Raw genomic sequence first — 26,883 nt, 5'->3', positions numbered from 1 at the left:
GTGAGCCCAAATTCCCATCTATTTGGCTTATCTTGCAGACCCATAACCTGAGCTTGGGCCCAACTTGGGAGAGAAGAGTGGGTCTATGAGGGAGGGACAAGGCCTACCCTGAAAGGCCCATCTGCCCCCAAATGTCACCCTGTTGACCATTCTGGAATCCCCCTTGAGGATGGGAATGGTGGCCAGCAGAGAATCTGGGTCTGAACCCTACCTCCACCTTACTCTCTATATGAATTTGGGTGGGTTAATCACCAGACTCTCCATGCAAACATCAATAATTTTATAAAAATTCCTAACATCTGTCTTACTACCCCAAACTTACATGGTTGCTCCAAGCTTGGTCAGTCAGCCAATGTGTAGTGGGGACTCATTCATTTATTCAGCCAGAGCCCTGAGTTTGGGGGGGTCCCAGGAGGGAGCAGGAGGGTTTTGAAGTGGAGCCCAAGGGTATTGAAGCCAGCCCAACCTATTCCACAATTTGGCCTCAGACAGAAGACACCCTCCTTGGGGGCACCTGGGTGGTTCAGTTGGTTGAGCGTCCGACTTTAGCTCAGGTCATGATCTCATGGTTTGTGAGTCTGAGCCCCACATTTGGCTCTCTGCTGTCAGTATGGAGCCTGCTTCAGATCCTCCGTCCTCTTCTCTCTCTACCCCTCCCCCTCCCCCACTCTCACACACACTCTTTCAAAAATAAACATTCAAAAAAAAAAAAAAAAAAGACACACTCCTTGTATAAACGTGCCCATCTTCTCCAGAAAGCAAAAGGCCCCTCTCTGGGTGCCTTTATTTTTTTGATGTAGTGTATCACGTTTGACTGATCTGTAGATGTTGAACAGCCCTTACATCCCTGGGATAAAACTCAATTGATTGTGACATAAGATGCTTTCACTGTATTGTGGAATTCAGTTTGCTAATGTTCTGTTGAGGATTTTTGCTTCTACGTTCATCAAGGATACTGGCCTGAAATTTTCTCTTGGTGTATGGTGTCCAGGTGGAACTACTTTAGATAGTGATCACATTGGAACAAGAAGGAGAGATCAGATCCAGAATAAGAGGAGGGGCTCTAATGAATACAGATAGGCCTAATCAGTTAGAATGTGATTTACTAGATATTCCAAGTAACCAGAAGGTCTACATTACACGGTTAGAAGAAGAGCCTTAGAGAGATCCTATCGGAGATGGTTTTCTCTCTAGAAGAAAAGCAGCTAATATTTTCAAGGTCTGACCCGGGATCAACATCGAATCAAACTGATCTTGCCCAATGTAACCCATGTGAGCCGATTGCACAAGCCACATGTGGTAAGTGGCTCTTCGTAGGCATGTCTCTGACTCTACTACAAAGTCAAGCCAGTGGCTAAACAACCAAAGTGTATACCCTCCACTGTGGGGATCAGAAAGTCTCTACCCTCCTGCAATGGCCTGCTAGACCATGGCTTGGAGAGCCAATGGTTTGGGGAGAAGGAGGTAGTTTGAACAAAAATCCTTGAGGCATGGATCCAAAACTCTTAGCTTGGACCAAAAACCCCCTCTTACCAGAGCAAAGTTTGCAGAACTGCCTTTCCCCAAATTCCACAAACTCCCTGTAGCAATGGTTACTGATGTCCCCCAATACCTATTCTCTCCTTCTTCCACGGTACTTAGACTCATAATTTTTTTGTGGAGCACCTGGCTGCCAGATTAAAAACCACATTTCCCGGCCTTCCTGCGATTGTGCGACCATGTAACTCAGTCCTGGCCAAGGGGGTTCAAGTGGTGTGTGTAACTTGCTGGCTGTGGTTTTAAAAGCAAAGTTGTGCCCTTTGTCCCTGCCCTTCTCCTCAACCTTCTCCCTTCCCACTGGCTGGAATGTTACTATAATGGCGACAGCTGCAGCAGCAAATCGGGACCATGAGATAACCTGGAGAAGTCACCCAGAGTAGGGGTTTCAGATTAAAGATGCCTGAATCCCCAATACCAGAGAGTGCCATTGTAGCCCTGAACTGACTGCCTGTCAACTTCCTGAAAGTGAGTTGTAAATAAACTTCTTCCTTGTACTGTTGCTCATGGCTAAACCCAATCATAACTGATATATTCCCCTAATAGGCTGCATGTTTCCTCACCTTGTTTCCTCTTCTAGTTATTTCAGTAGTCCCTCTTCCAGGAATTCTATGTATTCAAGAAACAAAAATTTAATCAATAACAGTGTTTGTGAAGTTCTTACCTTCTTAACCTTCTCCCCAAACCATTGCACGGTTCTAAGTGCTTTATGTGAATTTATTTGTCGCAACAACCTATGAAGTAGGTGCTACATTTTTTTTTTCTGATCAAGAATATTATAAGAAAACAATAGCAAAAAAAAAAAATTAGGGAAAAACTATGTTGATAGTGGACTGATTAAATAATTTAGTGTCTGTACATATGTGTGTGTGTGTGTGTGTGTGTGTGTGTGCGTGCATTAAAGATTAGGCAGCTCTGTATATATTGATGTGAAACAATCTCCCAGATATGTAGTTAAGTGAAAAACGCAAGATGTCAAAGTGTGTTTTTATAAATCAGGAAACTGAGGCATAGGGTACTTCAAGAACTTGCTCAATGTTACTTACATTTCTTATCACTGGTTTGGTACTAGAATCTAACTTATCTGATTTCAAGTCTGAAAAGTGATAGGGTTAGGTTGGTTTGGCTCTTCAGCCACGGACTGAGGTTCCCAAGGATGGAGGAATCCACTCACTGAGCAGAAGACTGGGTCAGATGCCTTCTGAGACACATTCTAGTTCAAAAAGTTCCATGATCTCATGACTAGGACACATTGCACGATCCTCGGACAACCAGTGAAATGTCACGCGTGTGGCACTTCTCTTCCTGAGAGAAAGGCTGTGAACTGGAATGTTTCAGATATATTGTCAACACCTTTGCTCCGGGGTGATTCTAGATTCAGCAGAAACTCAATCGTAAATAAAGGAACTTGCATTTCCCCCAGTCTCTGGTTAACCAAGCCTGTTCTCCATCCAGTCATGACTCATTCAGTGAAGAACAGACCAACTAAATCCTTTCCATGTTCAAGTCACTGCACTATGTTAGGGAGAAATAAAATAAAATAAAATAAAATAAATAAAATAAAATAAAATAAAATAAAATAAAATAAAATAAATAGTAAAGTAAAACAAAATAAAATGAAATAAAAATAAAGAACATGACACTGTCTATGTCCTGCCTCCCGCAACAAACCTGTGAACTCTTAGCATAAAAATCATACAGAAGAGTCATAGGCTTAAATTTATTTTTTTTAATTTTTTTTAATGTTTACTTATTTTTGAGATGGAGAGAGACAGAGCATGAATGGGGGAGGGTCAGAGAGAGGGAGACACAGAATCTGAAACAGGCTCCAGGCTCTGAGCTGTCAACACAGAGCCCGACACGGGGCTCGAACTCACCGACTGCGAAATCATGACCTGAGCTGAAGTCGGTTGGCCGCTTAACCGACTGAGCCACCCAGGCACCCCAATAGGCTTAAATTTAGAAGACCTTAGCATAAGTCCTGGACTGTAATAAAGTCACTTTTTCTCTTTTAGTATCTATCTCCTCATATTTAGGTTGGGATGGGTAAGACTTGGATCAAAGAGTTGGTATGAAGATCGAGTAACATGAATAAAACACAATGAAAATCTAAAAGCAGAGTAAACATATTTGCCTCTCAACTGCCCTGCGTAGCTACACCTCTATCACATACATTTGCTATTTCATTTGTTCCTCATTAGAGTCCAACAGGATATGTCACATGGAAAACGTCACCCATTTTACAGAGGAGGAAACTGAGACCAGAAACAGGAAGTAACTTGTCTTATTACTTAGGAGAGGCCATTCTTAAAGCAGATGCCTCCAAGCTGAAATCCCAACTGTGCCGACTCCAGATAGTGAAGCAACAGAGGAAATCTAGCAATTTGAACATGGACTCTGGAGCCAGGCCCCCTAAGTGCGTATCCCAGATCCTCTACTACAAGGTGTGCAAATCTAGGAAACGCTGCAACCACTCTGTGCCTTGGGTTCCTCTGCTGTAAGTTGGGGGTGAAATAAGAAAGGTGACGAAGATTTCATGATTGTCTACATTTTGCTCATGTACTGAAAGTTTCAGTTTTAAATCTTTCCACTTACAGATGGCACCTTTCTAAAGGACAGTCTTATGCTTGGTTTGAAGAGCATTTAAGCCTGTTCTTCCTTCCTTCTTTATTTCCTTCCTTCCTTCCTTCCTTCCTCCCTCCTTTCTCCCTCCCTTCCTTCCTTCCTTCCTTCCTTCCTTCCTTCCTTCCTTCCTTCCTTCCTTTCTCCCTCCCTTCCTTCCTTCCTTCCTTCCTTCCTTCCTTCCTTCCTTCCTTCCTTCCTTCCCTCTTTCCTTCCTTCCTGATGTGATGGCCTGAAACCTCAAAGGAAAAGGACATCACAAAAGGAGACCAGAACCCGAGGCTGTGAGCTCACCCTGTGCAGAGAATTTCCGCCTCTGAACAAGGAAAGGCAGAATCTGCCCAGCACCGGGGCCAAGCGGGAGGAAGGGATCAAATCCTAACTGTCCAGGCTCGCCCCTCACCATGTAAACACTCCCTGGCTGCACACAGACATCCATGGCCACACTGGTGTATACATTTACATTGGGACGGAGCAGATGAATTCACTCAATTCACTAACACTCTTGTTTAATTTGGAGCTTTGAGCGCCCAACTGCCAAGTGAAATGGCTGTCTTAGAAAGCGCCTGTGTACTTTAAAGGAACATTGCATGCATTTTAACCAGAGATTTCCTCTGTGTGTTTATTTCCAATGGTACAAGTGCCAAAGGGTGGTGAGTTCGCCGTATTGCATCTGCGGTTGTTGGGACGAGATGACTGGCCCACCTGAGGACACTGAGTGATGGGTTACAAGGAGTGAACTAGAAATCAGTGGGGTTCCTCTGGTCCCCGTTGTTGAGCAAGGCGGGAGAGGTAGGCACTAGTTTTATGCAAGGGGAGTTGGAAAATCTTCTCAAGTCCAGGGTACTTGCTCACGGTATTTTTTTTCCACACCATCCTCTTAATGCCTCCTGCTCGAATGTTGCTTTGCAGGTTACAGTGCTCTCACATACCTTCAGTTGGTCACTAGGCAGCAGGAAGGTTCCTGGTCTTGTCACTGGGTTACATCCTGGGGCATGGGTAGGGTGACCCTATGCTCAGGTTGCATGCACAGCCTGACGCTGACGGAGGCCACCACCTTCCTCAACTGAGGCCGTGTCCCAAGTAGGTGTGTGATCTTGGACAAATCACCTAGCCTCTCTGTGCATCTCTTTTTTCATGTGTCTACTTTTAGGGGGTTATGGGTGTTAAATAGGGTAATACATGCAAATTACTTAGGATAGTGCCTAAGCCATCGTGAGCACTCAGTAGATATTAGTGGTGACAGTGATACGGTGGTAGTGGGGACGATGGTGAGGGTGGGAAGGATGCTTCTTCCTCCTTCTTTTTGGTAAAATAATAATAATAATAATAATAATGATAGATTCCAGTCATTTGAGGTCTATTGTTTGCCCGGAAGCTGCCCTGATGGTCACGTTATATCCCTAGTGTCTAATCTTTGACAGCCTCTACATGGGAGTTGGGAAAATGGAGGCTCAGGCAAGTTCAGGAACTTGCCTAAGGTCACAGTCCTGGTAAAAGGCAGAGGATTCAGATCTGTGGATCTTCAACTCATGCCTTTCCCTCCATCTGTGCTTTGTGTCCTGGGCATTTTAGTCATCTTCAATACAGTCTGGAAAAGGCGATGTATATCAATAAATGAACATACACACGGAATTGTATTTTATTTTATTAAATGTTTATTTTATTTATTTTTGAGAGAGAGAGAAAGAGAGAGAGAGAGAGAGTGAGAGTGTGAGGGGGAGTGGAAGAGATAGAGAGAGGGAGAAAGAGAATCCCAAGCAGGCTCCAGGCTGTCCGTGCAGAGCCTGATGTGGGGCTCGAACTCGCAAACCGTGAGATCATGACCTGAGCCAAAACCAAGAGTCGCACGCTCAACCGGCTGAGCCACCCAGGCGCCCCGTACACATGGAATTTTAAAAGTTTACTCCTCGACTGTTTTCCCTTCCTTTCTGCATTTTGTTTCACTTTTATCTTTACTTTGAAACCGCCCCCTACCAGCTTCTGTTCCCAAGTTTTCTGTTCGCAATGCCCCTCATTAAGAAAGTGTTTTGTGAAACTTCTGGGGCCCCCAGGCTATTTCAACACCAGTATGGAAATCTTGCGTGAAGTGGACAACACATAGATTGGAAATGACAGTTACATGATTCAGTTGAGTGACCCTGTAGGGACTGGGCACCTGGCACGTGCCAGGAGCAGTTCTACAAGTAGGAACAGAGTCCCCCTCTCTCTCGCAGACCCATGTTGTGGAGTATGATGCACACAGCCCCAATACACAAAAGAGGAATAATTACATCTTCCCTATTTCACTAAAGCTGATTCTTCATAGGGAAAGCCCTATGTTTCAAAGCACTCGTGTGTTCAGCCCAGTCTGGAGTCAAAATTTTAGAATCCAGCCCCAGTGGGAAGAGACAAGGAGTCAGGAGACCTAGGGTCAAGTCTAGCTTCTACTCTCCCCATCTGTGACCTTGACCACTGGTTAGCCCCCTGATTTGGGGGTTATTTCTTTTTAAGACAGATGGTGCCCAATCCCTCCATAGCAATGCCTTGAGTTTGCCTGAAGTATTCAACCATCAAATACATTTCATGTTAGCGTTTCATTTTGTCAGGCCCCTGGATCTCTCTGGAGTCTGGTGATCTGGTAGCCGACCAGCACACAAGGAGCGCTCAGCCCCTGTGCAGATCAGGACAGTGAATTCTGAGAGGAGCAGACACACTGGCTGAGAATGAGTGGTGGCTGGGGCCAGGAGAGGGGACTGGCCTGTCCCAGACAAGATAGTCTGCGTCCCTGAGTCCCTCCTGCGTGCCCACAGTTGCTGTTTCTCTCGTTGATGGAAATATATAAGTGAAGGCTATTTCAGCTAAATGGTGTTTACGTGCAGTTTCTCTTTGTGTACGCGTCTCTATATGCTGAGCCTAGTTCCTCGTTTTGACCTTTTGGTGTGGTTCCTCAAAGTAACACACTGGCCCTCCAAATACCGCCAAAGGGTCTGCGTGTGTGTCAGACCACTTCCTCACTCAGTCCTGCTCTTAGGTAAGGTGGCTTAACTTAGCCTTTGAGAGTACATAGCCTAGAGTCCTGAATTCAAGTAATTCAAATTCTACCTCTTTACTCACAAGCTGTGACACTTTGGGAAAGTTACTTGACCTGCCTGTGCCTTGGCTTCCTCATCTCTAAAATGGGGATGATATTTGGGGTTGCTTTAAAGATCTAATCAAATAACATAGGTCAAGAACTTAGAACGACAGCAAGTACTTAGTGGTAAAAGATGCCACAATAGGGGCGCCTGGGTGGCTCAGTCGGTTGAGCATCCGACTTCGGCTCAGGTCATGATCTCGCGGTCCGTGAGTTCGAGCCCCGCGTCGGGCTCTGGGCTGATGGCTCAGAGCCTGGAGCCTGTTTCCGATTCTGTGTCTCCCTCTCTCTCTGCCCCTCCCCTGTTCATGCTCTGTCTCTCTGTCTCAAAAATAAATAAATGTTAAAAAAAAAAAAAAAAAAAAAGATGCCACAATAGCTCGTTCTTACCAGGTAGAGTCAGAAGGAAAAAGGGAGTGGGTTCAGGAGAAATAGTGGTGCCCAGCATACCTTGAGCACTGGCCCTACGCAAAGAGCATGGTAGTCTAGCCTTGTCTCAGTGCCCTCTGAGAACTAGACATCTTCCAGATGTCTTGGGATGGATGTGATTTCCTGATTCTACGGATAAGTCCACAAACTGTGGCTCAGAAACACGAAGATCCTGACATCGCGCAGGTAGCTCGTGAGTTTCTTGAGAAAGGGGACCACTTGGGTCTCATTCACCACTGTGTCCCCTGTCCCATTCCCTGGCCCATGTCCCTCCCAGATGACCCGTGCCTGGTGGGCAGGAGGTGAGATGATGCCCCGGCAAGTGGACATAGCAACTTTCCAGACTATTTCCTTGTCCCTTTGGCCTGCTCTAGGCATGAAGCCTCTCAGGCTTTTAAAAGGACAGGCCAGATGCCAGCTATCCTGTGGGGCCCTGAGGTCCAGGCACTTGTCCAAACAGCCTCCCTCTAGGGCACACCCTCTCCTCACTCAGCCCCTAGCAGGAATGATGCCTAATGCGCTCCTCCAGTCTCCTATCACTGACTCACCTTCTACCATCACCTGAACCCCACTCAGTAAGACTCCTATCATGCCCCTTTCTCTAGCTGGGATTCCCACCTGCCCCCATGCTTCCAGGGATTACCACTGGTGGCCCCCAACTGGCACTACTTCCTGGCCAAATCCTCTTTCTCCCCAGGGCATTGTTCTCCTCCTCCCCTTTCCTCACCTTGCCCTCCAAGTCCTTAGACCTCGCTACAATGGACAATAGAAGGCAATCAGAGCCTGGGGCACAAACAGGATAGAGCCAGCACTTGCAGAAAGGACAGAGGTGGTCTGGAGAAGGTTTCACGGTGGAGGGGACACCTGAGCTCAAACAGGCAGGTAGGATTTTGACAGGACCAACTGGGTGTAGGGGGAGATGCCCCACTGAAAACCCCAGTGCACTGTTGGTGGGAATGAAAGCGGGTGCAGCCACTAATGGAAAACAGTGTGACGTTTCCTTAAACTTTTGAACATGGAAATACCATGTGATCCAACAATTCCACTTCTGGGTACTTTTCTGAAGGACACGAAAACACTAAGTCAAAAAGATATCCGCACCCCCCATGTTTATTACAGCATGATTTACAATAGCCAAGCTACAGAAATGACAGAACTACCCAAGTGTCCATCAGTTGGATGAATGGATAAAGAAAATTTGAGATATATATCTATATACAGATATAATGGAATATTATCCAGCCATAAAAAAAAGAAGGAAATCTTGCCATTTGCACCAACATGGATGGACCGCGAGGGCATTATGCTAACAGACATAGCAGATAGGGAAAGACAAATACCGTATGATCTCACTTACATGTGTAATTTTAAAAGGATAAAAAGTCCATAGATACAGAGAACATACAGAGAACACCAGAGGCAGGGAGTGGGGAGTGCACGCAATGGGTGAAGGTGGCCAACACGTACAAACTTCCAGTTACATGATAAATAAATCCTGACGATGTAATTTGTACGGCATGGTGACTGTAGTTAACAGGACTATGTGTATTTGAAAGTTACGAAGAGAGATCTTAAAAGTTCTCATGATAAGAAAAGACTTTTGTAGCTATGTGTGGCGATGAAAGTTAGCTAGAATAGCTATGGCGATCGTTTGACAAGGTATATAACACAGAATCACACCGAACACACCTGAAACTAAGAGACGGTTATATGTCAATTATATCTCAATTAAAAGAAAAAAGGAGAGAAAGATGCCTGCTGAGAAGACCTGAGCCAACTGTTATATCTGCAAGGGGTTGGGAGGACATTTCCCTGGCTGGGAACAGTGAGACTGAGACCCGGAGCTTACACAGTGAAGGGTGACAGCTCCAAGGCCGCTTGGCATCTTGGGAAACACATGGGTTTTGAAGCCCTGTAGACGTGAGTTCGACTCCTGCCTCTGCCCTCCTGAGCTACGGCACCTGGAGCTAGTTATTCACCTTCCCAAGTCTCAGTTTCCTTATCTGCAAAATGGGACTGCCAAAGTCTATCTCCACAGGGAGGATTAAGCAGCCAAATGTGCTTACCTCACCAAGCCCTCAGGCCGGCCATTATTCTGAGCTAGGTAAATGATTTGCTACTGCCTTCAGGGTCAAGTGCAAAACCCTCAGTCCCAGCCTGTGAACTTTAATACAAACATATCCATTGTTGTAATTTAGATTAAGAAACTGATTAATTAAGAAACTGATTTTTTAAATGCTTTCCAGAATATACACCACAAGATATAAAGCTCAACAAAACTTTGGCCGGTAGGGGTGCAAACAAGGAAAGGCCCAGACCTGTCCATTACGGGGGTCAGATATGGCCAGTAAAAAACTCACACTTATCAGTAGAGGGCGAGGGTATTTAAGGTTGAAAACCCGGGGCTCAGGGGTCTCCTCAGAGTTTCTCTGGCTACAAGATTCACCTGGGGAAGACAAGGAGGAGTGAAAGAGAGACTCCCACCCCCTGAGCCCGAATGGGACTGGGAACCACGTAAAGCCACAGGGTTTGTGTTCCTCACACATTCTGCCCAAGCCTGCCTCTGGTCCCCGTACACCCTGGGACAGGAGGAGGCATTTCAGGAGTGGGGTGTTGGGTGGGGAGGCAGCATCAGGTTTTAGAAGCTGAATGTTTTCTGTCGACCCCTTCACAATAGAGGTTAAATGCCTGAGTCCAAATAACCAGCAGTATTCCAGAAGATTCCAGAGTCTTCGTGGGAGTCCTCAAGCCACTAACCAAGCTAAAACACCCTCTCAGATATTTAGGAAAGAAAAAAGTGTTGTCCTCTTTTGCTTCCAAAGTACATGCTACGGACCTGGGGGCCCATCTTCACCTCCCCAGACCAGAGTGTGCATGGCCCCAGGAACTTGTCCCTGCTACCACCGAAAGAACCCAAGTCATCCCTGGGTAGGGATAGACTAGCCTCATCTTCGGGAAAGGACCTGTCTTCCTAGTAGCTCCACCATGGTGGGTACCAAGCATCTTCTCTCTCCACCCAACTGGTGACCGGGATGACAAAGGGTTGCCCACGGTTGGAGAAACTATTCGGCAAGTGTCCTCGCCTGAGCTCTGAAGGTGACACGGGGATTTCCCGGAGTCCGAAGCTCCCCTCCCCAGGGTTTCCGCCCTGGCATGTCCCTCTGGTCCTGTGGTTCCTGAGAGGGCATCCCTAGAGCAGTTTCGGTGACACAATCAATTCGGCAGAGGAGCCCTCTGCCTCTGGACTGGTCCAGGCCCAGGCTTCCACCCATGATGTCAGTGCACTGACCGGCCAGGAGAAGTGGGTGCCCTGGGTTTAGCCTGGGTCTTAGATAGTCGAGGTGAAGAAAGAGCTTTTCTTTTTCTTTTTTGTTTCAAATCCAGTTGAATCATGTGTTTTTATACAGTCTCAGCAATAACCATTTTTTATAACACAATGCAACGTGGACAAAGATTCCTGTTGTGCACAAATCGGAACCTTATAAAAGACAGTGTAGTGACCGCCCCCCAACACGTGGTACTTACATAAAGGACCCCTAAGGGGGTCCTCGTTGCACCCCTCACCCAAAAACCTCTGTCCCACTGGCTTATCACAGCCAAGGAATTGCCATCTTTAGAGTTACATTGCTTCGGGTCAAAATAGTGTCCCCTGTCAAAATATAAAAATTCTGGAGAGGAATGACATACAGAGTATCAGTCTCCAGCAGCATCTCGGAATACATTTATCATGTTTTCATCACCACCCCCCCGTCACACACAGCAGACCCTCCCTGGCTGCCTGCACCATTCCCCCCCCCCCACCCCGCCCCACCATTCATCTTCTTTTCTGCCAGCGACTGCTTTAAGAAACAAAAAACAGGGGCGCCTGGGTGGCGCAGTCGGTTAAGCGTCCGACTTCAGCCAGGTCACGATCTCGCGGTCCGGGAGTTCGAGCCCCGCGTCAGGCTCTGGGCTGATGGCTCAGAGCCTGGAGCCTGCTTCCGATTCTGTGTCTCCCTCTCTCTGTGCCCCTCCCCCGTTCATGCTCTGTCTCTCTCTGTCCCAAAAATAAATAAACGTTTAAAAAAAAAAAAAAAAAAAAAAGAAACAAAAAACAAAAAAAATCAGACCTCGTCACTTCCCTGCCTAAAAGCCTTTGTTAACTCCCCTTCTACAAAATATAACTCGAACTCCTTAGAATTCAAGGCCGCTCACATTTTGGCTCCTGCCCGGAGATGACAGTCCTTCACCTGCCTCGCCCACACCCTAGGTGTTTCCCACGTGGAACCAGGCTCTTTCACACCTACCTTCCTTCCCCATGCTGTTCCCATGCCTTTCCCCCACCTCTCCCCCTGAAAAACTCCACGCCACCCTTTGAGGCCCAGCTAAGACCCAGCCAGCCTTCAACAAGAACGTGCTCTCTTCCAGCCCCCTTGACGGTCAGCTGGGAGGTTTCTGGATGGGAGGAAGAAGTGCTGGGGTACAGGACAAGCAGCAAATACACTGCCCTTGGGCCTGAAGAGAGCAGGCGAACACTGGAAGCCTAGATGAAGGAGAACCATGCAAGGGCAAGGTCCCAGGACAGGCGTCACCCACCTAGTCACGTTTTCCAGGCCAGCCCAAGCTTAGCAAAGAGTGCTGGCCACTTACAGCTCTTAAGACCTCCTTGCCAGAGCTTGCGTCCGGGAACGTGGACTCCAAATTACTTAGAAGTAGGTTTAAATTTCCAAATGTGCGTATGTTACCTCTTTGCCCTTAGTGTCTACCTTCATTGCATTGTAGGCAGAAAACAAATGCTATATGTTCCTGATGTTTTTTCTTAATTCAGTAACCTTTCTTTGTTGCCTAATATATGGCCAGTTTCTGTAAACATTTACGCAAGAGAAAATCTAGAAGCCCCAACGGCGGGGTGCAGGCCTCCCTATATGTCCACCAATCTTTTTCAGTGGGTTATTCTGATTGTCCGCAGCCGTGCTCACTGTGGTTGGCATGATCTTTGGGGCATCGTGTGGAATTCTCTCCCTGGGCTGATGGGACTCAGTGTCTTCTCGCCTGCTCGTTCTCTACAGACTGATCTGCTCTCGCTCGATGCAGAGACCCGTCAGCTCTAAGGGAGGGAGCGTTTGCAAACCACGAAGCTTCACGTGCAGATTAATTGTTACTGTTGAAAATCTTCACAGTGCCTCTCATCACCATGAGAAGAATAAGAACACTTTTGTATTTATTTATTTTTTTAATGTTTTTATTTGGGGGAGAGAGACAGAGCACGAGTGGGGGAGAAACAGAGCACGAGAGAGTCAGACACGGGATCTGGAGCAGGCTTCGGGCTCCGAGCTGTCAGCACAGAGCCCGACGCGGGACTTGAACCCAATGAACTGTGAAATCATGACCTGAGCCGAAGTCGGACGCTTAACCGACTGAGCCACCCAGGCGCCCCAAGAATAAGAACACTTTTAATAGTTCTTTTATCAGTCTTTTCACTTCCTGATTATCACCCCACATGCCGAACACCTTCTGTGTGCGGGCTATCCTGCTTCTCTCCTGGCTTTCCCTCAGATGCCCATGACGAGATGTCATCAGTTGCAGAGAGAAGTGTCTTGCTCAGACCCCAAGGTGATAAAGCAGCAGAACCCAGAGTAGAGCACAGGTTGGCCTGCCTTTAACAGTTCTGCTTTTACTATGTTTCCTTTAGTGGCCTGAGTTGTTTTTCTAGTGCGGAAATATTTCATACATACATGTAATAATGTACATGATGCTATGTACAAGGTATAAAGAATAACAAAACAAAATCCACGTCCCCACCGCACAGCCTTAAACAGTACATCCTGGATGCTTTTGAATTCACCTGTGGGCCCACCTCGTTCCTTCCCTCTGACCCCTTCCGCAGGGTAGCCATTCTTCTGGGTTTTGTGGGTAATGTTTCCACCTTGCTCCTTCCTCAATAGTTTCACTCTGCATGCATACACACGGGTGTGTGTGACGTCAGGCATCTGAGTTGTGCGTAATCCTGAACTTTACCCAGATGGGTCCATACCACAAATATGCTTCTTCAACTTCTGAGGTTCATCTGCACAGGTATGACTAGAGGAATAGATTCCTTCTCGTTGCTGTATAATACGCCGCTATACGAATATTTTACCATCTACTTATTTCTTCGACTATTGGTGCACACGGAGATGGTCCCAACTTATTTCTATAACAACAGTGCCTTAAATGCACTCATCTTTTGCTGTACATGTGCAACAGTTTCTCTAGCATGCAAATGCTAGGGGAGCGTCTGAGTCAGCTTGGGCTGAAAATGCCATTAGGCTGGGTGGCTTGAACAACAGAAATTGTTCTTCTTCACAGTTCTAGAGGCTAAAAGTCTACAGTCAAGGTTCCAGCATGGTCAGTATCCGGTAAGTGCTCTCTTCCAGGCTTGTGGACAGCTCCCTCTCACTGTGTCCTCACACGGCAGAGAGAGACAACAAGCTTTGGTAAAAGGGCACTAACCCCCCTCGTGAGGGGGCCGCACCCTCATGACCTCATCTAAACCCAAAGGCCCCATCTCCGAAAAGCATCGCTTTGAGGGTTAGGGCTTCAACATATGAATGAGGAGTGGGGGGGGGGCACAATTCAGTCCATAGCAGAGTGGATTGCTGGGTCATAGTGTATGCATATCTTCAACCTTCCTGCCTGTTGCCAAACTGTTGTCTAAAGAAGCCAGTTTAAAATCCCTGCTCCTGACCAGTTTCCTAATTCAGACAACCTTCCTCCTTCATTCTGCTTGCCATCAACATCCTTCCAACAAATTCAAAATGGTTTCTCTCTGGAAGTTTAAGAATCTCCCATGCGTCATGACCTGTTTCTCTTCCCTGACCCCTCCAGGACGACCTTGCCTTATTTGCCCCGCCTCCCACCGACCTCCCTTTCCCCTCCCCTTCCGGGTGATGACATTGGCTGACACACACCCACACCTCACCTGTGCTCTGGAAATCTGGAGCGTGTCCACGGTCAGAGCACAAAGGAGCATTTGTCTCTCAAAGGCACTTCGAGAAATGGTGCCCCAACCTCTCTGAACGAGACAAACAGTTACAGAAACGGTGGGCACTGAACAACATTCTGGAAGAGATCCAGGAAATCATCATGTAATACCCCCTTAACAAAGGAGGAAATGAAGGCCCAGAGGGGAAAGGGCTTTACCCTAGGTCACCAAGCAGGTGGGGACAGCTGTGCTGGAATCCCGAGTCCTGTGTTATAAAGCAGAAGTTACCATCCAGGCAGTCTTTAGGGACAGAGGTGCTATCATTCTATCTCTGGGCTTTGGATGCAAACAGCTAGTTTCATCATAATCTAAAGACAAAAATTAAAACTTTCTCAAACAAATCGCTTTTGGGGGGAATTCATTGTTGAGGGCTACTTTTAGGTCCAGTCAAAGATAAACACAATCAGTATATTATAACAAGGAGTTTGTTTATAACATATGACAATACCTCGTTACCCACTTTTCCTTCCTTCATTCAAGAAGTACTTACTGAGCAGCTGCCGTGTGCTCACGTGCCCCCTGGCACGGGGGATCTACCAGCCAAGAAGAAAAGCTGGTGAAAATCCCCGCCTTTTTGGAGTTTGCTTTCTAGTGGACAATGACAGGCGATAAAAAAACAAAAACACGACAAACACGTAGAAATATCAATGTGTACGTGTCTCTGCGTGTGTCAGGGGGGTAGCCCTGAGGAGCAAAGCCAGATAGGAGAGAGGGTGGAAAGCACAACCAGTAGGGGGAGCTCTTTTTAGCAAGGGTGCGGTCTCCAGGCAAGGGGGGAGTTGAGCTTGAGCAGAATTCAAATGGTTGAGAGAGAAAGCCATGCGGTTATCAGGAACAGCACTCCAGACTGAGGAACCAGCATGTGTAAAGGTCTGAGGCGAGAGTTCCCTTAGTGTCCAGAGAAAGAACAAGGAGGCCCATGTGGCTGGAGCAGTGTGAACAGGAGAGGGGAGTGGAAGGAGATTAAGTCAGAAGTGATGGGACCAGAGCACACAGGTTTTGCACATCGTGGTAAAACCTTTGGGTTGGGGGTGCCCGCATGGCTCAGGCAGTTGAGCATCTGACTCTTGATTTGGTCTCAGGTCATGATTTCACGGTCCTGAGATCGAGACCCAAGCTGGGCTCTACATTGACAGCACAGAGCCTGTTGGGATTCTCTCCTCCCTCTCCTCCTCCATCCCCCTCCTCCTCCTCCCCCTCCCTCCTCTTCTTCTTCTTCTTCTTCTTCTTCTTCTTCTTCTTCTTCTTCTTCTCCTCCTTCTTCTCTCTCTCTCTCTCAAAATAAAAACAAACAAAAAAACCCTTTGGGTTTAACCTGAGTAGAATGAGAAACTCTATCAGTTTCCCGTTGCCGCTGTAACAAATTGCTGTAAACAAACAAACTCTGTGGCTTAAACCACACAAATTTATTACCTTGCTGTTCTGGACATCAAAAGCCTAACGTGGGTCACACCGGGGTGACATCAAGGCGTCAGCAGGGTTGGGATCCTTTGTGGAGGCTCCAGGGGGAGAATCCCTTTCCTTGTTTGTGTCTTCCAGCTTCCAGAAGCTGACCTCATCCTCTGGCTCGTGATCCCCTTTCTCCACCTTCAAAGCCAGCAGCAGGGGGTCAGATTGTTCTCACATGGCACCCAGATAATCCAGGATACTTTCCCCATGTCAAGGCCCATATCTTTCCTCACATCTGCAAAGTCCCTTTGCTGTAGGAGGTAACACACTCCCAAGCCCTGGGCATGAGGCTGTGGACATAGTGGGCACCATTAATCTGCCAACCACCAAAAACACTGGAGGCTCTGAGTAGAAGGATGAACTTTTCCCTAAACAGCTTCTGGGTGGAAACAGACCGTGGGAGGCAAAGGTGGAGGCAGGAAGACCAGCGAGGCTGCTCTTACGTGACCCAGGCAGGAGGGAAGGGGGTGTGGATAGGAGCAGTGGAGGTTATGAGAGGCGGTCTTGTCACAGGTATATTTTGAAAGGCAGACTGGCCCTGGAGGGTGACTGAAAGAGAAGAGGCAGGGTGATTCCAAGGATTTTGTTCAGAGCATCAGAGAACGGAGTCACTTTGTTAGAGAGGACGACGCAGAGAAGGGAGGGCTGGGGGGTGGGTGAAACCAAATAGTAATATGCCCACCAACAAATGTGAAGCTGTGCATGTATTCCGGCCCCCAGCTTTCAGGATCTTCTATTTCAACTGGGAAATCATGACACACAAAGTGACACAGCGGATTACTTACTGACACATCAGAACTTACTCCTACAAATGAACACTAACCCAGAACTGTCATCCCAGGAAGCCATATGCATTTATTCCAAGGCTGCTGCCAAAGTATTCTCGGAATTCCTTTCTAGGAATTGGATTGATTTACGGACCATACAAGAAAATTGGCCCTGCTCTTTCTCCCCCACCAGGTCAGCTTAAAACATTTCGTGTATTCACCGGGCCTGACTCGACTTCCAAAAAATGGAAACTGGTTTCCCTAGTGGGACAATGCGCCACCACTGAGGATACTTGAGTCTCCAGCTATGGCTGTGTCACTGGAAAAGTCAACTACAGTCTCCAGTGGTGATGAAATTTCCTTCCACGCACCGCGACTCCTTCAGTGGAGGGGAGGAGCCACCTTCCTCCTGGGGATCTGGTTGTTATGCCATGAACAGTGAGGGGAAGTCTTCCAAATGTGGGTGAACATTGCGTCTTCTTCCTAGGGTGGTTTTGAGGGGGAGATCAGACGTTTGATATAAAGCATTTAACAGTGATGCCTGAGTAACATAGGAAATCTTGCCTGAGATTGTTGGCAACCCATGTGCATGATCGCATCTACTAGATCTCTGCTCACCTTTTCTTTTTCCCTGGAAGAACCTGCCGCTATCCAGCTCCGACTGGTTTTGTCCCCTTTTGTTTCTTGTCTGGTTTTCCTAAAATTCCCTTTGAGTAACTTGGCTGCCTAGGTGGTTGTGGAGGTCCGGCGGGTGAGCAGTGGTCTTTTTCTCCTTCCTTCTCCTCCCTTCCCCTCTCTCCTCTGACTGCCAGGCCATCCTGAGACAGGCAATGGCCCTGGCATCCTATAAATTATCAACTTCTCCCACATCCTTTGTGACTGATAGAGATGTCAACGCCTGGTTGGGCCTCGCCTGCACAGAACAGCATAAAGATTTCACAGGCTCCGGGTGGGAAACTCTCTTTGGCGATATACCAAAGGAAGAAAGATGAAAACTATCTGTGTAAAACCTTCGGGTCTCTATCCCTTTCAACTCAGCCAACTCCCAGGTTTTCCGTTAACCTGAGAAATAACCACTGCCAATGCCAGGAGGGCTTTCTCTCTCTCACACAGGGAATTTCAGAGACATTTAACAGGGGGTTCTTGGAGTCTATGGCTCATGCTTCACATCCAATTTGCCAGTGGCTAAGTTGCTTGGAATTTTAATCTAGTAGGAGAAATAGTTTTGACCAGCATATCTTTGAGAAGCACCCTACCCGCCTCCCCTCCCCCCCCCCCCCGAGATGACAGAATAATCTTCTGTTTTTCTTGGTGTGGCCAGAGGTTGAGTGGGAAACTTGGGGGTCCTCTCCACCCCATCCTACCCTTTCTCCCCCTCCTCCCCTGACTCCACCCCACCCTTAAAGGGGAACCCCCATGGTTGATCAGGCCATTGTCCATACTAGATAAGAAAATTGATTTAGAAGTCCCTTGTTCTGTGCCTGGCATACAACAGGTACTTTCTTTACGTCAGGTTGTTTTCCTCATCCTCCATGTTTGCTGACCAAAACCATAAAGTTCAGATGCCAACGCTGAACTGGCTGTGAAGGTCTCCATCCTGCGGAACCTTCCACAGCCCATTTATAACATCACAGTCTCCCGTAGCTGCCGATGTGATGGACCAGCCACGCCTGTCTTTCTTTCTGAGGCTCCAGGACTTTGCAGAAACTTCCAACCGCTTGATTTGACAAATGACTTTCTGAGTAGAAAGGGGTTTTACGTTTAATACATATCATAAGAGACATCAGAGCTATGCTCAGGAGATCAAATAGTTTCTTCAGCTAAGAATGTAAGCATTATCCCTATTAATATCTTTCCAACAAAGGCCCTGGGCTCCCCACCCCCGTTTCTCTGTGATCTCAGTTTATTAATGTTGCCGTCCCCTCCCCCTGGCTAAGCTACCCTCACCGCAGACTCTCATTCCAGCCTGATGTATACCCTCAATAGAACACACCTCCTTGGCAAGCATTTAATGTAAAAAAAAAAAAAAAAAAAAAAAATCCATCATCATAAATCGTAAAATCAAACAACTGAACACCATCTCCTGGGAAATAAAATCTGAAAAGTTAAGGAGGGAAAAGAGAGGGCTATGATTATTTTAATCCTATTCCAGATGCTTAAGTACTCTCCCCAAACAAAACCCAAATTAAACATGAGCCTATTCAAAGGGATGATGACTGCATACGGTGCATAAGACAATGTTTGGCAAATAGTAGATGCTTAGTTAATGTTTATTTAAAAATAAATAAGCACATACATAACAAGCAGACCCCTGGGCCATGCTCAGTCAAGATCCAGCCTGCCAGACAGAATACGTTGCTGTAACTAAAGTCCCCACCAGACCCAGGGTGCTGGGATTTTCAAAAGCACCTTCACGCTTATTAGCTTGTTGGACTAGTGCACCATATCGAAGCTTGCACCTGGCCTTGAGAGAATGTAGCTCTCTGAGGTCCTTCAAAAAATGGATTAATGCAGACACCCCACACAGACACACACAGTGAGAAAATCCTGTTCCCACAAGATCTGGGAACATCTAAAGATTTGGGGATCTCTGTCCACACTAGAAAAATTGCTGCGATTGGCAGTCACTGGTTCTTTATCAAAACTGGAGTGAGGGAACCTCTTCTTTACCACCACCACCCACAAAAAACGTTCCAGAAGGATATCGGCATTGTAGGATGAATCCTTTGGCCCTAGAGAAAGTCAAAAGGGCAAATGTACCAGCCAGAAAAGTTCCCTTTCCCTTAGCCAATCTGACCCTGAAACCAATGGCAAGTCATGTGATGCCCTGGCCTCAGTTTACGCACCCGTAAAGTGGAAACAAAGAGGTCAGCTCCATCTACCTGCCAGGATTCTGGGAGAATCAAATCGGACAGCGTGAGAAAGATTTTTGAAGGGGTGGAAACTTGGATATACAAACAGGCAGCAATAAGAGAAGGACAGATGGTGGGTGAATCAAGGAGAGAGGGTTCTCGGCGTTGAGCTAAAGGGGTTCCCTGCCAAAATGGCCCTAAGTGCCAGAGTAAGAATGTCACAGCTTGTGTTCTCTCATTAGAGGGCTCCGTCCTATTACCTAGCTTCAGATCCCTGGCTGTCCTGGGTGTGAATCCCAGAGCCTTCATCGACCAGCTGAATAACCTCGAGCTGGGCCCTTGGCCTCCTTATGAGCAGGGCAGACTCATGCCTTCTTCCTCACAGAGAACCACTGGAAGAATCCAGTAAGGCGGCCAAGGCCAGAGCACACGGTATGTTCTTCAAAGAGACCATCCCACTGCCAGAGACCCTCACAGGGAGAAGGAGCGTCCTTACAGCTTCCTGTATAAATTTGTCTCAAGTTCTGCCTCATTGCTCTGGGTTTCCTCCAGCCATCCTCTCTGTGGCACTTTCAATAGACTCAGAGGGTCGCATGCTGGGAAGCAAATGGTCCTTTGCCTCATGCTCTGTCCCCTGCTGGTGGAGGTAGTGCCCGGAGGGGAGGAGGGACAGCCTGACCTGAGCCTGGTGACAGCTTTGCACGGATGGTCCTAGCAGCTCCCGGAGACCCCAAGCAGCGTCCTCAGTGGGAGCGTGAAGCAGGAAAAACCTCCCGCATGGTTTTCGCATCTGCATTTCAGCCCATCCCCACCCCTCCCCACCCCCCACACCGCCAGCAAGGCCCAGATCCCCCCTCCCGAGAAGTGCTCCACTAGCTTGCCCACACCCGGCTTCCTGTCAGAGAGACCCAGGCGGCACTTAGGATTCGTCTCACCCAGATTCTAACTTGGGTCCTTGAGCTCCTAGATGTCCTAGCAGACAACATGGGGGCACTAGCGATATTCTCGGTATTTGTAAAAGCTTTGGTAAAGCCTACGTGGGCCTCATAGGATACTGGACAGGCTACTCGTGTCTCAGGTCTCTCTGGAATGGAATTGTATCAATTCAGTGTGATCACTCTGGTTAGCTGATGCTGGCAAAAGTTCTGATTAGAAGTCGGCAGTTATCAGTGCTATTTGTAAAATAGACCCACTTTTCTTTTTCTAAACAAGGAGTCCATGGGGGAAAAAAACTAATGAGAGTACTCTTTGGTGGTAAAAAGGCAAAAACCACCAACTTCCCCGTTTTATAGGTGAGGAAACAGAGTCCCAGGAGTTAGATCTCCCCTACACCCATGTGGTTTCTCTGGGACGGACGCAAGATTACAAATTATAACCCCAATGTTTTGCTTCCAGTGCTGTTGGTACGAGCTGTTTTGCCACATCCTCTCTACACAGACCTGTGCATTACCAGGGGACACCTCGTAAGAAAACTATACGTTGTTGGCCAAGTGATGAACGTATGACAACAGGTCCTTCGAGAACTGCGCTGCCCATTAGGTAAAATGCATGCGGATATTTAACTTCAACTTCATTAACATTAAATGAAACGTCCAAGCCAGTGTCTCAGTCTCGTTTGCCCCATGTCAAGTGCTAAGTAGTCACAAGTCATATGTGGCTAGTGGCTACCATATTGGATAGTGTGGATAGAGACCATTTCCATCCTGACAGAAAGTTCTGGGCAGTACTGTTCTAGAAGCAGTGACTCTAATAGGAAAGAGTCTGGGCCCCGTGGTTGGGCAGAGCATGGAGGCACTTTGTAGGTCACCGAGGCTCTTCCTGGACTTATGATAGGAGGGTCACCAAAGACCTGGGGACCCTAAGAGAGAAACAGCCTGAATGAACATCGTCTCCCTAGACTGGCCTTATGGCTTCCAAGACCAAAGGCTGCTCTCAGGATTCGGCCACACTGAATATTTGCAAGTCACCCTGTCGAAGGAGAAAGAGCACCAAAATGGGAGTCAGGAGAAGGGGGTTTCAGCCCCGGGGTTACCTTTTTCCAGCGGTGTGCCTTCAGCAAGTGGCTCCCTGTCTCTGGCCCTCCATCCCCCACTAGGGAACAGTCCAGTCTCCTCATGCCCTAAAGTTCCACACTGCCCACTGTCCCCTCATCAGCATCATCTCGTCCATCAGCCTTGGGTATGTGGCTTATCTTTCTTGGGTGTGTGCGTTTAGAGACTGTTTCATCCCAACCCAGGGAGCAGCAGAGAGGGCAGATGAGATCGCCTTGGCCGCCATCAAAATGTGTTTCCACATAGAGAAAAATTTCTGAAGAGATTCAAAAGCAGCTGAAGGCCTTTGGGTTGGTGTTTTCCACACAAGGGTCCAGTAGAGGGGGGTATTGCATAGAGGCGGTTTCCTAACGGGCTTTGCCTGAAGCTTGTCATTGTGCGTGCGCAAAGTCAGAGGGCAGGAAATGTGTCTTTCTTTCATCTTTGCAGGACCCCAAATGTCCTCTCCTTACACAGGGACCTGATGAGTCACAGTTAGAAACCTTGCACAGGCCCAGGAAAGCCCCCTGAGCTCTTTCCCTGCCTTGAGCCCTGATGAATTTTCCCTTCCCATTTCCAAATTATAAAATTGAAACTATTTTCTCAGGTGCCTTATTCAGCAGCTGTCCAAAGTTGGAACCTGGCAGGATCAACAATTTTTTTTTTAACAGCTCAAAACGTACTCATGTCCCAGGTGAGTTTCCCCCTTCTGTGCCTCCCTGTCCTTCCTCAGAGTAGACTTTCCTCGTCCAGCACGGTTGCCTGAGACCCTGGCAGTGTGCCTCTTTTGATAAAGAATGCTTCTACGGGAATAAAAATGCATTCCCCATTCACTCTTTCCTAACCGCCTCGTTCTCCTTCCCACTTTGACAGCTGGACTCCAATCCTCCTCCCCAGCTGGAGGTTGATTGACAGCCACGGTCCACAATCTCTCACCACCTTCTGGGAATGAGGCTCCCCCAGCCTCAGCATGACATCTGAGAGCCAAGGGTTCACTGGGATTTCCAACTCCTGGGGTTCCTCTGTTCGGTTCTTCAGAGGTAGAGAGGAGAGTGAAAAAGGTCAAGAAGGCCCCGTGGCTATGAGCGCCCAAGGAGGGGTGGATGGGGGCACCCATCCTCTGCAACTTCACTGTGAGATCTCCACAGAAGGGCTCTTTTCCTTGTACATGTCTCATTTCCGGTTCAAGGGTCAAGGCAGTGTCTGGATCCAGCCTCATTAGCATCATCCGGCCCTGGTCTTTCAGTGCCCGGAAGAGTTGGGGGGGTGGGAGCGCACTGAGGAGAGTGACCTTCCATCGTGACACTTTCTGTTTAAACCAGAGGCACCTGTCCTGGTAAGTGAAGCCACCTACAGTCAGCTCAGCTGCTGTCTTAAAGCAAAGAGAACATGTGGAGGGAGATTTCATTCCGAGTTTGGTGTCCAAGCTGAAGAGACAGAGGAGGGGGAAACAGGGAAGTCATCGAGCCGCATAAGGTGTATTTGGTAGGCTCTCTTGGTGAGAATTCTCAAAATATTTTCTGAAGCTCTGAACTGTTTGGAGAACGCAGCCACAGTATATACAGAAATAAACGCTCCGTGTCCATTAGGAGGGCCTGTGTGTGTAAAGGGAAGGAATGTGCAGGCTTTGGGGCCAGATGTTGGTTCAAATTCCAGAGCCACCACCTTCTACTTGGATAACTCTGGACAAGTCACCTAGACCTGCTGAGCCTTCCTTATTTTCTCATCTGTAAAATACGATGGGACCTACTTTCACAGACTTATTACTGCAAGAAATCAACGAGATCACCCGTGTAGAAACACCACGCCTGGCAAATGGTTGACACTCACTAGATGTTAGCTACTATTTGTTACTTTGCTAATAAAATATATGTAGCATTCTTCCGAGTGTAGAGATAGAGATGCATGAGGAAATCCTCTTTTTCTAGAAGCTATGGGACTTTCTCTAGAATTAACATTCTGATGCCTGCGTGACTTGTTTGACTCCGATTTTGAGAGCTACTCCCTCAAATTTGCTTCCCACCCTACCCAACATCCTTTGTGTCCTACACACGACTCTAACATCCCTTAGAGCTGTACAAGTGACGCCCCATGGTTCAGATGGCTGGGAGAGTATTCGTCAACACAAAAACAAGTATTTCTCAGATCTAAGGACAATAAAACCCTGTGAAAATGCTCCCCTCCCCCCCCCCAGCCCACCCCATACTGGAAATCAGTTGCAGAGATTGGATCTGTCCTCAGTTTAGGCCTATCGTGAGCCCATATCTATGTTCTGGGATACTCCAGACCCCGCTTATAGCATCGTGGTGGAGCCCAGGGAATATGTGGGGCACCGTGCCAGCAGCCCCATGGTGGGCAGGGCCCTGCCCTCAAGGGGTTCCGGAGCCTGTGCTTCGGTTCCCGTCCCTGCCCTCAGCCATGCTCTGGCTGCAATTCAGCGGCAGCACGACTCCCGTGGGCTCTGACCCCACCCTGCTGCCCCTGCAAGTGAGAGGAAGATTAGCATGGAAGAAGAACCTTGAGTCCACACAAATCAAAAAATAAAAATAAAAAAGGAAGGAAGAAAGAGCACCTTCACCAAGTTTGAAGACCTGGAGATTGGTTAGAAATGAGCTATGACACGTCCCAAATGCCCAGTAACATGGTGCCACCCATAACCAAAAAGCGCGCTGGGTTATTCCGTCATTGCGCCAAACTTTCATTCTTTTTTTAAGTTTATTTATTTATTTTGAGAGAGAGAGAGAGAGCGCGCACGCGCGCACACGAGCAGGGGAGGGGCAGAGAGAGAATCCCAAGCAGGCTCCACAGTGTCAGCGCAGAGCCTGAGACAGGACTCAATCTCACCACCATGAGATCATGACCTGAGCCGAAATCCAGAGTTGGACGCTTAACCGATGGAGCCACACAGGCACCACCAACCCCCCCCCCCACCCCGCCACCAAACTTTTATTGCCAGATCCTGGAAAGGTGAGAATGAACTAGACACAGACCCAACCTTCAAAGACCTCACAAGGGTGCAGGGGAGACCAACAATGTAGGACGCTAAGTGCCGTGCAGGACAAACACGGGGCACGGTGGAGAGAAGCCCCAGACTAGAGTGTTGAGCAATTGTGTCTAGAACCAGGAGGCCCAGGCCCTAAGATAAGAGAGTCAGTGTGGCGTGAGCCATGGGAGGGCTCCTGGGGACGTGGAGGAGGGGACAGGCTCAGGGAGGAGCATCTGAAGCCACCAAAGGTCAGAGGGCTCAGGTGCACAGGCCCGGAGGTGGGAGCTTAGGAGGGGGTGGAGGAGCCTAATTCCAAAGCCTGCCTTATTCCCCCACACCCACGATTCTCTGCATTGCACCCAGATTCACAATGCACAGAATCGTAGCTCAATCAGCACTGAATTCAAAAGAACATTTAGAAAGGGTATCGGGTATCCTTTGACGTTTATCTCCCCGACCCTCCAACACTGAAATGAAGACCACGTGTTGGGCTCTAAAGGTCAAGTTCTAATAGCATCTGACCTCTCGCCTAGAACATCAGGACACATGTCTTCCTGTGGCCCTTGTCATGGTGTGAGCCAACAGCCTCTTGCTTGGCATGTGTCATGAAAAGAGCCTACTATTATTAGCTTACTAATAACAACTTAAAAAAAAAAAAAAAGACCTCGTAGGATAATAGAAGGAATAAATGCCCCAGACAGTGCACTTAACCCTGCTCCCTAAGTCAGCAACTATGAAGGTAAGTGCTCGTTGTGAGCTGGTAGGTCTAGTCTACGTGCAGACCCAAAGCCAGCTCAGCCCCACACTTAGGTAGGATTTCAGAGGCACCAGGAAACCTGCCCTCGGTGGCAGAATTCCAATAAGTTACTTACATTTTGAGTGAAGGTAGTGGGAGTTTGGGGTTTTGCTTACTTGTTTGTCTTGCTTTTGGGTAAGCAGTGGAAAACTCCCTTCCAGCAAAATTTCGCGGAGTGCCCTATGCATATCCTAATAGCAAGTTCTTAAATAGTGTTTACTGTGTGCCAGCTGGTTTAACTCATTTTGGTCCAACAACCCTATGAAATAGATACAGTGTACTGTTATTGCTAATATTTTACAGATGGCCAAACTGAGGCACAGAGAGGTTTAATGACCTGCCCAACATCACACAGCTGGTAGGTGGTGAAGCCGGGGTTCCAATTATATTCCAGAGCCCCGCCCTCTTCCTGACCCCACGGCGTGGCCCCGATGTGGAAAGCCTATCAAAGCAGCATGGCCCTTGCTGGAGCCTGGGGAGAGGGCAAGGGTTTCCAGGCTCCACAGAGTGACCCTCTGGCACATCCATGGAAGCTTCAGACTCCATAAAACGCAGTTCTAAAGCCCCCTGGATTGAGACATTATCTGCCAAGAGTCATTTTAAGAATACACTTCCTGGGGCACCTGGGTGGCTCAGTCGGTTAAGCGTCCGACTTCAGCTCAGGTCACGATCTTGCGGTCCGTGAGTTCGAGCCTTGCTTCGGGCTCTGGGCTGACGGCTCAGAGCCTGGAGCCTGCTTCCGATTCTGTGTCTCCCTCTCTCTCTGCCCCCCCCCCGTTCATGCTCTGTCTCTGTCTGTCTCAAAAATAAATAAAACGTTAAAAAAATTTTTTTTAAAAAATAAAAAAAAAAAAGAATACACCTCCTTTCAGGAAGGAATAACAAATTAGTACATTAGTAGGAATCGCTTTTCAAAAACCAGGTTCTTTACGAGAACGGTACACAGGGCAGGTCAGCAGGGACAGGGGAGAGCCCAGCCACAGGACAGGGACGCCGGTGAGGCAGACCTGGGTGGAGGGAAGGCTGGAGTCTGAGGAGTATGAAGGGAGGATGATGGGAGAGATGGTACCTTCAGGACAACAAGCCCCCTGCCCAGCAGGTGAGCTGGAGAGAAGGCCACAAGCAGGGTGCTTGTGCGGCCCATTTGCAAGGGCCTCTGGGTAGACAGCCTGCCGAGGAGCTAAACAGTGGGTAACTCCCGGGCAGAGGCATCGCGTGACCCGAGCTGTCGGAGGTGTGGGTGAGAAGAATAGTCTGACGTGAGAGTGTCAGGGCTCCCCAGGAGGCGACGCTCAGGG

Source organism: Puma concolor, chromosome B2 (genome assembly GCF_028749965.1).
Source record: "Puma concolor isolate L17-30 chromosome B2, mPumCon1.1.hap2, whole genome shotgun sequence".
NCBI classification, from domain to species: domain Eukaryota; kingdom Metazoa; phylum Chordata; class Mammalia; order Carnivora; family Felidae; genus Puma; species Puma concolor.
This window is presented reverse-complemented; position numbering follows the sequence as displayed.